Genomic DNA, 12,873 nt, shown 5'->3' on the forward strand with positions numbered 1-12,873 from the left:
AAATTTAGTCTTTCTTATTTGTAAGGGAGGTCAAATTAAGCCATTTATATGTAAAAAAAAAAAAAAAAAAAAGTCTAAGGTTGTTTAGCAAACTATTTAAAAAAAACATTATACATTATTTTTCTCTATCCTCTTTCACAATAAAATACGCAATCATTGTAATGCCTTCTACTTTTACCAAAAAATTCAGTGGACTGAAATTGCATAATGTACACATTTTTTATGACTTTTTTTTTCTGACTTGGCAGAAGGTAAAGAAAGGAAGTCCTTTAAGTAAATCAGCATAAATTTTCTTCCCTCTAAATTGCAATTGTCACATATAGCTCTAATTCATCAGTTTTCTATAAGAGACACAAAGGCAGGAAATTAAGGGAACAAAGTCATAACAACAAAACAAAACAAGAAATATTACCTAAATAGCATTCTGAGAAGTGACATAAGAGAAACTATTGTAGTAGACAGTGTGATTCACCATCCAGACTACCTCTCGAGGGAATAGACCCATTCATTCCACAATCACAGGGAATAACAGCAGTTGATTATTTTCTTCACTAAGGCGACCTAGCAAGAACTAATCCTCGCAAGGTTTTGCCTTCTTCAATAGGGCAGCCATTGGCCCATAAGAAGCTAATGAAAGGATACACAGGTATGCTACCTCTGCCTCCAACTGGCGTAACTCTGAAGGGCTCCCAGTAGAATTGGCTGAGGACTCAGTGTAGTGTTGCCAGATAAAATACACCATGCCCAGTTAACTCTGAATGTCAGATAAACTACACACACACACACACACACACACACACATTCATATTCCCCATGAAATATTTGGGAATTACTTATATTTAACACTATTCACTATTTATCTGAAACACAAATTCAACTGGGCATCCTATATTTTCTTTGCTTAACCTAGCAACCTTACGTAGGTTGCATCTACATTGTAGGTAAGCATATACCTCTGCTCATTTCTGCATTCCTCATTCCCTACAAGTGTGTGTCTCAAAAGCATTCCAGTAAACACTTTGTACTTATCCATCTCGAAGTCTATTCAATGTAAGCTAGAAATATTTCCTAATACAGTTCAGATGAAGATTCTTTATATATTTATCTTGAACTAGTATCTGTTCTTATGCATGCTTTTAATAGCATTAATAACACCTTTACTAATAGCCTAAGCTATAACATAAATGCTGATGCTCTAAGCTTTACTCATCAAATTTAATTTCTTCTTTCTTAAAATTGAAATAAGAATTAGACTAATAAAAACAATACTGAGTTTGGTTGTGCATACACATCTACCCTTAACACATGTGTATTAGACCAGCTTACTTATCCAAGATCAGCCTTCTGACAACTTCACCCTCTAGAACAAAGGTTTGGAGTTATCAATAAATAAAAAGAATCTACACAAAAATTGTCACAGTTTCCTTGTATGATTTATTCTTTTAGATCAAAAATAGAAAAAAAATATTCCTTCTTGTTAACTACTGCAATCAATTGGTATTGCTTGGGGTATTGTGTATGAGACTCTTGAGAACATATCTGTTTTTAGTAGGACAAAATCAATGTGAACAATTAAAAATATCTGCAATAGGAGCAGTGGATCTAGGAAAGGGTTTCAAGGAGAAATAATACATGCTTATTTGCTGTCCCTCTGCTTTTTAAAACTTATGCAGCTTTCTTCCTCTTTTTAACTCTAAGATTTCCCAATGATTTTAGGACTAAGTACAAAATCTTTATCATGGACTACAAATTCTAGAGTAACTTATTTAACTCTTTTTATTTCCCACTTCTCCAGCTCCATCGCTTGCCATACATTTCTTGGCCCTCAACGTCCCAGCCATATCAGTCTCCTTAGATCTTTTTTTTTTTTTTTTTTAACACATTACAAAGCCTTTACCCATGATTCCATCTACCCGGAACTTGCTCTTTTCACTTGTTTTTCTTCTAGCTAATTTTTATTTATGTTTTATTTCAACTAAAATGTTCCTTATTTAAGGAAATTTCACCATACAATCTCAATTAGGTTAGGTCTCACAGCATCTCTAGAACTTGTCGGCATTATGATTAGGCATTATGTTGTTTGCACTATATTGTAAGCTACAAAAGGACAACTATCAAAGACCAAAGTAGGTGCCCAGCAAATATTTACCAAAAGCCTATAGGATTCTTTATTTTAGACATCTACTCTGGGACTTATGAATCCTGAGTAACACACAATTCTCCTCAGTTTATTTTTTTAGATTTTCTAACCTAAAACAAACTAGAAGTGGAAAATAAACACAAGTAGAAAGGGAATATTAGAATTAGGTACAAAAAGGAAAAGAAAATCAGTCATAAAAATGAACTAGACTGTAAACTCAAAAAGAACACATATTCTGATTTAATAGAGGTTTTGTTGTTGATTTTTTTTTTCTTTTTGCAAATTTAATTGAAGAAAGTGAAGTGATCTTGGCTTATAATGAAGTTAGATATCATTTAAAAAAAAAAAACCGGCAGTGACCTGTATATACAATATATTTTGGTTTACTAGTCAGATAAAACATTTTATTAATAAACAAAATAAAAGTCTAAGAAAAAAAGAGAAATATAGAAAAACGTAGAGTTTAACAGCATGGTTCTCTGAAATATTAATAAGGTGCACATACCAATAAGAAACAATGTGAGAAATTTTAATCCAAGCATCATTACAGCTCTTGAAATTCTTAAAGGATTCATTAAAATTTCAAGCACACAAAGTAGTTCATTTAATTGATTTTTATGCATGTTTTTCAACTTTTATGCTAGTTTTGACTTTCCTTAACTTACACTACAAATATGCTATAATAGAAAAAGAAAAGATCAGATATATTTTGTTTTGAAAACATAAAAATAGTATTTATTATATAGTTATTAAGGTCCAGATACCATTTATGGTATTTAACACAGATGCCTTTATTACTAAACAGATAATCTATTACAAAACCATGATTAAAAATCTCTTATTTGTGGGAAAAAAGCAAGTATGGCAGTCTAATAATTTAAAATATTAAAGAAAATGCACACCTTTGTCTCTGTTGCAACAACCCCTGACCCTGATTTGCATAACTTGTGTTGCCACTTGCTCTACAGAGAATGGTTATTTAAAGTGCACCAGGGAACAATTATGTCAAAACCCATAAAATTCTGATTGAAGACATGAGACATTCGAATGAAGTCTCTATTTTCCCTCTGGGCTAGATAACATGGGCTCCAAATTGAGGAGGGAAGCCCTGACAAATGCCTTTACTAGCAATAAAAAATGTATAATCTTTATTTGGAATAGGACCCCTTCTCTTTCACTGGGATAGTGAGTAAACATTGCTACACATATCCTGCAGCATCGACCAGCATCCAAAACAAAACACAGGAATTGCTAAATGAAAATGGCACAAATCATTAAATATCAAACCAAGAACATTTAGCCAAGATGATGAACAAAATCATCTGTAAGTTGTGTTGTGGATGCACATTTTATCTCTTGGACCAGATGGAGGAGGAAATGCTACAGACATGAACCATTGCTTTAATGTGCAATATCCTAATCCAATCATTTTAATAAATTTAGTTTGTTTGCTTTGAGAACATTCCTCACTGGTCCATGAAACAAGCTTTCTGGCTTTTGCCTTGAACGAAAAACAATTTTCAAAATGCCTGACATCGAAAAAACAAACAAAAATAAATGCCAAAACAATAAACTCTAAAATTTGGCAATATCCCTGGCACTTTTGTTTATTATTAGCTTCTTTAACATCATGCCACTAATAAATAGAGAAAAAACTGTTCTAAGTAATGTTTTACATATTAACTAAAATCTATTATTTGCTAAATATGCAACATTTCTCCCTTATTCTGAATACCTCATTTGACATCTGCATACAGACTTCTATCCAAACCATAAAATATCTAGTGTTTATTAGATTTAATTATATGCCAGATTAAAATCATACCTAATTTTGGATTCGAGGCACTTTTAGTGAGAAGACATCATGCACTGAGAGATATTGAATGGTCAAAGCTAATGTAAAGAATTTATTCCTATTTATAATATTATCTTTATATAGATGTACGCTTTATTATCCAAAAATGAGAGAGGATACTACTACTATTATCATTATACTACCAGCACCACAATCACCAGATGACATTTACTGGGTACTTACTATATACTGACACTCTTCTAAGCAACCTTACATATATTAACTCAGTTAATGCTCAGTGAACTATTATTTATCACATTTTCAGATGAGAAAATTGAGCTACACAGAGCCAAAGAAAGTAAACAATTTCAAGAAAGTATTTAACATATTCTGTTTAACTATGTCTAGTATAGCATAGATATGTGCCATCTCTTTCACTCCTCTTGCCGGCAACAGCCTCAATCTCAATAGGGCATCAGAATCCTTTTTAATATAGTGATTCAAACAAGTCTCTACCAGTGAGATTAGTCTAATGGGGTACAATCTATTTAAAAAGGCTATTTTAATTATACATTCCTTTTTTTCAGTGGGCTTCATAATCGATGTTCTAATACTATCTGAAAAACTGAAACTTTGAAGTTCTTTCTGAATTTGATCAATAACATTTTGAGTTTTGTGGTGTCAAGGAGGCTATAGGAATAAAAATGAAATGACTAAAAGAGTGACTATCAGAATATAGGATGTAGAAAAAAACAATTGTCAAAATCATGAACAAGATAAATTTTATACACAATATAATCTGTTTCTTAATCTTAGATTTGTTTGTTTGTTTGTTTACTATGCCATGTCTTTCTACACACTTCCCTGGAACAAAGCATTATAATACTAATATGATTTTGATTCTGAAATGCCCTCCAGTTCTTAGAAAAATAGAACAGATAGGGAAATATATTTTACTATATTACATGTAATTGCTCCTATAATTTTAATAATTCTATGTCTTTGACCTGACTAGGAATACCTATTAAATATATATTTTAATATAAGTCTATTAAGAAAAAAATTAAGAATTATCTATTAGAAATCTAGTAAAAAACATTTTATTGATAAGACATTTTATTATAATGGACTCCTTAATAATTATTCCAATATTGTATAATCTCAAACAGTAAATTTACCACTTAATTATAAAAGCAGATCACAAACTAACATGTTAGTTAGTACATGAAAAATGTTCCCCTGTTTAAAAATGGTTAATCACTTATTTGTTATCTGAAAATATGCTTTGATTCCAAAATTGATTCTCAACTTTATTTTAGCGGTAAGAGGTCATTCTTGGCTTTGTGGATCAGTTACATATAAATAGCTAACCGATCATGATAATCAAAATTGGCTGTTTGTTTTATAAAATAACCCATTCAAAGAAAAAATTAAAATGTTGACTTTATATATTCTACATAAATAGAAAATATGCCATAAGTTCCAAAATCTAAAGTAAATAAGTTTTTATTATTTGGTAGAAATTCATATGTAAAGGCATTTCTCTTCTTTTTTCTTCTGAGTTTGATTTCTCAAGTGTTCTGCTTCAGTATGTATTTTACACAGCTACATTGTTTTGCCCTCAACATACATATTAAAATGGGTTTGAAAAAAAGATTATGAAAGAAAGAACTTGACAGAGTGAGGTTGTGTATAAGTAAAAAGTAAAGGGGAAAATACATTGCATTGGCATAGCAAATTTTAATTTGCAAAACCTTACATACATATGTCAATTAAATGTTTTTAAGAACTTTGACAGTACGATAAAGAATAGTTTTTCATTTAATAGGTAAAGAAACACAAGAAAAAGTGAAATATTCCAATATCACTCAGTGTAAGGAGATAGAATGAGGAATAAAATTTTATAATTTTTTTTTTCCTTTAGCAAACTCAGGGAACAGACAATGAGCATTGAAAAAGATATGGCTTCATTATCTTTATTTTATCTTATTGCAAAAAAGGAGGAGACGGAAGATGAGAAGAAAAGTTAAAAAGTCCTACTCTGACTTATTTTCTCTCTTGCTTCTACAAACAACCCCTATTCTCACTCTTCAGTGTCAGTTTTCATTATTTCAGCCAAGTAGTCTTTTGCTCTAGGAACTCAACATTTCCTTGCACTTCTATTTTTCTATTTTATAATATTTATATAGTTAGTATATGTTCCTGGGATAGTTAATTAATGAAGAGGTAATAGAGGGAAGAGAAATGAATAAAGCTACAGAGAATTAGGGCACCTCCTTTATTAGTATAATTTGGACCTCCTTATAAGCCACATATATTCACATCTAGAATAGAAGAAAATTTTAATTTATTCTATTTTTTAAGTTCTTGTGTCCTTTCTATAATCAATTTGGAAACAGCAATCAACAATTTCTCTGTTTATTTCCTTAATTCAATAGAAAAATAGATTTTGCAACTATCTTTTGGAGGAATTATCTCCTAAAGCACAGTTTAATTCTACAAACCATAAATACTATAACAACAACAAAACACAAATGCATGTACATACATACAGGCACACAGATGTGAGACAAATATAACTTGAAAATGAACAGTATATTTGAGAAAAATGGAGATGTGTTTTAGACTACAGAGATGAATTAAATAAAATTTATATCCAAATTCATGGCCGAGGGTATTCCATTCTGTTTGTTTTTTCATTGGCCTTTAACTATTTCAGGACTTTCCTCAGAAAGTGTGTACCTTATGGATTTATATCCTATTTGTTTGCCATCAATAAGAAGGAAACTCAATATATATAAATATGAGTAAAGGGTAAGAAAAGGAAAGGGAAATATAAAGACAGATCACCTATACTATGTAAGAAAGAAGATATAACTAACTTTCAAATAATGTCAACAGGCATATAGGTTAAAGGATATGACTAAAGAGTCAAATGGGTATTGGTTAAGATCTTCCTAGTTCATAAAAAGCAGGTTTATCAATCAATCTGAAATTATTGGTGTAAAGGAAGAAATATATGTTTTTCTCCCTCTTATTACTGACTTCAAACATGCTTATCAGGATCTGTTTTCCACTCACCTTGACATTAACCCCAGTAGATCTCTACCTTTCTAGTAATTTTCAACAAAATTTTAATTTACACAAAGAATTTTAATTTTGGTAAATTTGACTTATTTTCAAGTTTTAAAAGGTCTAGTTGAATGCAAATCAAAATCACAATCTTGCAACCAAATCAATTATTCTCCCTCTTTGCTCTTCAACCCCTAGCTCAGCACTGATATGTAACAGGGAGTGGTGTGGGCAGTTCTCCTGCTTGTCTTGTTTATCCAGTTCTCCTTTGCTTGTCCATAGCTCTCTTGGGATGATAGTAGGAAGAATTATTATATTATATCAGAAAGAATGAAAAGAAAAGAGCAAAAAGCTTTTTAAATAATATGACCTTTGTTTCTCTTGAGAGACAGGTATCTAAATGCTGCTTCTATCGTAAAATGCATTCATGAGTTCTCTGGAATTCGTCCCCTACACATTCTATGATCTGGACAATTTCTTCTCCCACTAACTTATTGTAACAGTCTCCTAGTGGATACAAGCCTCTCATATCTTCATCGGCATTTACTTGGCCTATAGGATAGCCATTCATCTAAAATGTGGAAGTGTAATCTTATAGCTTTTCTCTTTCCTTGCCTTGTCGTTACAAATGCCTCAACAGGCATTTAGTCTTCAGAATTCTGAAAGCAAGAAGCAGGTGCCAGGACTGATCTGGCCATGCTTGGCTTCATTTTCAAACTCTTGAGGACACATATCAAATTTTCCTAAAACTATCTCATCAAGTATAGTTCTATTGCACCACAGGGGAACTGTAAGTATCTGCAATTCAACAGGAGTGTGATATCCATTTCTCTCCTTGAAATCATTCCACTGTCCTTGAACTCTCTTCTAACTTGGCCATTGGATGGAAAGAGAGCCTAAATCTCCCCCTAAAGGAGGAAATAATTGAAAGCACTCTAACTTAGGCATACAATTCAATTTCTGTATGATTCATCTTTGAATGTATAAAAGCATAGTTGATTGAGGTAAGTGAAAGCTTAGGAGTCACAGAATTCATCTGGCTACTTCTTATTAAATCTACAAAGATGTAATCATTCTTCTTCAGAATCTAGAAGTTCCCATCATTTATTTGTAATTAAAAATTCTGAGACCTGAGAAAATATTCTATATCCTATGAAAATTATATAGAAAAAAAAAGTGATCAATTATAAAAAGATTTAATATCAATTTTTAGATGACTCATCTGAGAATGGTAGACAATACCATAAATATATATAAAAATTCAACATAATCTCAATTTGAAACAGAGACCTGAACAACTTTAAAAATTTTTAAATGATAATAAGAAAAAAACATATAAAAAATCATTGACTAGAGACAAAAATATATGTTTTAAGTTACAAGTACAATGGACATCAACAGTTCAATGTGGCTGCTAAAAAATGGATATCCTATTATGAGGCTCTGTTAATAAAAGCAAACAAATCATAAGGAAAAATAGTCTATATTTTATTGTTACATTCATTCTGGTGATGTATTTTAATAAGGAATTGCTATCTATTCTATTACAAAAAGAATTTGTTGATCCCTGCTCTAGTTAATTTTCATGTAGCCACACTGAAGGATATTTTCATACATATATAACTAATAACTATTTATAGGCAACTGTTTTGAAATTTTAAGGTAAGGAGGATGAGGTTCATTTGGAACATATGGGAACAATGCAAATATTGGGCTTTGAATTTTATAGATACTGTAGTTATTCTTTATTTTTCAATTAAATATATTTTTCAAATGCTATACTCTTTAGCTGTTGTGTTTAAATTGTCCTCATTCTCTTTGCCCAGAAGAAAGTCATTAAGACTTCACTCAGGTTAAGTCTAGATTCTTCATAAAATTAAGACTTTATTTTAAGTTTCTTAAAAAGGAGTAGAATTTACTTTTCAATGTATATGATAAATTTGATACTTTAGAAATATTCTATCTATAGTAACCATTTTATTTTTTATAGGCAATTCAACATTGGGAAAATATTTAGTATATGAAGTACAAATAGATTTGATCTTCCTTGGATTATCTAATAAAGACTTTATCCCTGCACTATAAAACCTGATCTCTTTTTAAATTCTTGGTTTTCTGAAAGATAAAATGCAATTATAGTAAAGAAAAATTTGACTGGGAGGTGGAAGGAACTTTCATTTTTTAAAGAATAGATGCTGGCAATTAAATGTCTACTGTTTATTCATAGCTTATAGATCAGCAGCCAGATGTGGCAGAAAGTTGGCTGATTCTTCATTTACAACAAAAACGATGCTGTACTTCATGAATAGAGGTTTGTTATCCCAGTAATAAGTAAAAGGAAGATGAAGTCCCTTGTGTTTTATTCCCATGCAAATAAGCTATTTGCAGGTGGTTTAGACAGGTGGTAAAATATTATTTTAAAAATAAATGGGTAAAGTTTCTCTATGCTTAAAAATTAACAGCTCAGGAAAACCACCTTACAGTTTATTGTGCTATTTCCTGAGTAAATTGAATACTAAGCAACTTATCCTTTAAACCTTCAGTTGCTATGAAAACCATTTTCCTTTTGACTTGATCGATAATTTAGAAAATTCTATATAATCCTAGTTATATTTCTTTAGCATCTATTTAGCTAATGTGGTATCAAATTTCATTCACATTCTTTAATTTGGAGAATTAAATTCATAAAATGGCATTGGACATTTGATTTAAAATACTCTTCTTGAAACATACATTTTTCTACCTAAATTCCCTTTATATAGGTTATCCATTTTTTACAATTTTCACTTTTACAAATATTTATGATCCCTGTTTATCATTTTGTCTACATTTTTATCAACTCAATAAGTAATAAAATATCACACTTTGAAAATATAAAGACCTAGTCATAACATTGTTCTATTTCAGAAAAGAATTAAAGAAAGTTTATATTAAAAAAGAAAAAAAAAAAACAAACAAGGAACAGAATCACAATACCATTGCCAGTTTCCAGCTGTAACGTTTACTCTGCATGTGGGCTTAGATAAGTTACTCCCTCCTTTCTTTACCCGTAAAATTGTAATTTGCTATTAAGAAACTTTCTAGCTCCAATACCTATGACTACAAAATTAAGCATGCAACTTGTAAAATGCGTTGAAATTTTATTTAAAACATTTTGAAATATCAATTAATCATTTAACAATATATAGCTGTCTGATCATATTCTCAATCTCCTTTCACGTCTCTGTCTTACCCAAGACTCACATAGGCAGGGGGTTGGCAGAGATATCAGTGTGTAGTAGTTCAATTTTTCTCATTCATAAATCACTTCAGCAGGGCAAAGGACACTGAAGGTATTTTTATTGCATTATTTCTCCCACTACACCCCCATCAACAACAAATTCAACTAAATCATTAAAATGCCAGCACTTCCATTTTTAGGAAACTAGACATAAGAGCTACTATTAAAGTCAGTATGTCCTTTCCAATGAGATTTATAAAGTTCATGAGTCAGCAATTCTGTCCCATGACTAGTCTTCTAAGAACCGACTTTCTAATTCAATTCTAGCTTGCCATTGAGAAACAGCTATAGGGAGCATGGTTTAAATCTTGGCATTTTGATTCATAACTCACTAGTTGTAACATCTTTAACAAGTTATTAACACAGAGAATTCTGGCCTCAGAATTCAGTGAGATAAAGTATGTAAAAAAGACCTACTATCAATAAATATTTGCTAAATCAGAATTTGTAACTGCAGAGTTCCATGTCTTTACAAATTCGAAAATACTTATCTACTCAATATGAGTTTATTGAGTGTCCAGGATATATTTTAGTGAGGTAAAATAACTGCAGACACTATTGTGGTGATAAGAAATAATATGCAACAGTGATCGAGAGAGAGGGAGACTTAGAGATGCAGAAATTAATTTATTAATTTAAAAAAGGAAACGAGGCAGAAAATGACTAAACCTTAAAAGAAAACACAGGGTTCAAGAGAAAGAAACATATTTCTCTTCATCTGCTTTCACCATCAAGGGAATTAAAACCGTATTCTATGATATCATTTATATGTGGGATATAAACCTAAAAGCAACAAATGAACAGGACAAACAGAGACTTGTGGACATGGACTATAGACTAGTGGTTACCAGAGAGTGGGAAGGAGGGGAGAAAGTGGAGGTAGACGAGGTAAGGGGGGTCAAACAAAGAGGGGTAGGGGGATGGTGATGTGGGTCAAGGGGATCAAATATATGGTAGCTGAAGGAAACTAGACTTTGGGTGGTAAACACACAATAGAATATACAGATGTCAAATTATAATGTACACCTGAAATTATATAATTGTATTAACCAATGTTACTCCAATAAACTTAATTTAAAAAAAATTTTAAAATGAAAAAATTAATAATTAAAAAATGTATTCAATGATGAATGCCTGAGAGACGTTAAAATATAATTGAAAATGTATTAAAATGACAATATCTAAGGATATAGCAAAAATCTCTAAAATAAAAACATGTTTTTGCATGTTCATCACAATACTGCATCCCATTTCATGGCCATGTACTTAAGTAAATTATTCTTCCCATAGAAACTTCTGAGTATGGTATTTGGTAGTGTGTGGGAGTCAAGAGTTGGGGTGGAGGAAAAGTCCAAAGTTTTATCTTAAACTTTGACTATATTGGACTTAGAATCTTTAAAATTTGGGGGAGAAATAATGCATTCACATTTCAGAAAGTCTTGGTTATACAATAGGTAGAAGTCACAACTCACTTTCAGAGGGGTAATATTCTTTTATTTATTTTATTTTAAAATACTTTAAAGATAATTTATTCATGTAAAATGAATGCCAAAAAGCGCAATTTGGGGATAGAAAATTTCTGTATAATTATGTAAATATTTACCTTCATTCAGAATGGAGTTATATCTTTGAAGAATGTTTCATTTTTAAAAAACAAAACCCTGTTTTTTGTTCTTCAATTAACTACCATGTTGGAGGCCCGAACAATATGAAAAACACAGACCTAGTCTCTGTAATCATGGAGTTTAAACATCTAGTAAGAGATTAGGACATTAAGCAAAGAAGTACATAATTAACTGTTGCTGTGGTAAATACTAAGAAAAAGACATTGTAATTTGTTGGCACCAGGTTGCTTGTTATCAATTCTTCCAACTTCTAAAGTATTCCTTGAATTGCAAGGGAAAAACTATGCAACAACATCTTCTAGGATCTCTTGGCAACAGATTCCAAGTGAGATTATGCTAATAATTTTATTACCAGTAACCAAATAAAAATTCTAATGTGAGATGTGCAAGCCATAGAGAAAAAGTTAAGATCATTTTTTTAGTGATTTCTTGTTGAGATCTGACTGACACCTGAAATCACTGATACCAGCCTCCCTATAATTCTTTCATTTTCAGCTTTCACAAGAAAAAAAAAAGGCATTTTTTTCCTTTCTTCACCCACACAGACCCTCAATTCATTATTTAAGTCTCTGAATTCCTGTATTAAATAACCTTTTTGTACTTGAAATACACAGACTGGGGCATTTTTCTGACATGAGCATGCCTGCCTGATACATACTCCTAGCTCTATGATGACTTCATACTCACCTTCCAAAGTCCCTTAAGAAATGAGACTGTTTTTCAAATTTGATAGTGGAGCAAATAGAAAGCTATCATTTAATGAGCATCTATGTACCAGGAAATGTATGAGGTGCTTACACACATTATTCAAGTAACCCACACGTATATCAATATGGTAAAAACCCTACATGAAATATTTTTTTTTTCTTTCAAAAACCCCTTTTATAGAAGAGGAAGCTGAGATTCAGAAAAGAAGATAATCTAGCCCTTGTAAATAGAGAGCTCAAGAATAATTAGACTT

The 12,873-nt window shown here is 31.2% G+C and overlaps 1 protein-coding gene across 1 annotated transcript in view; it reads right to left on the reverse strand.

Annotated features, from left to right (window-relative positions):
- The window catches only part of LOC102885755 (protocadherin-15), a gene marked incomplete at its 3' end in the record, with an annotated part of 563,452 nt that overhangs the window by 403,377 nt on the left and 147,202 nt on the right, over window positions 1-12,873 (reverse strand). The gene's annotated exons all lie outside the window — the stretch shown is intronic.

Source organism: Pteropus alecto, unplaced genomic scaffold (genome assembly GCF_000325575.1).
Source record: "Pteropus alecto unplaced genomic scaffold, ASM32557v1 scaffold306, whole genome shotgun sequence".
Classification (NCBI taxonomy): domain Eukaryota; kingdom Metazoa; phylum Chordata; class Mammalia; order Chiroptera; family Pteropodidae; genus Pteropus; species Pteropus alecto.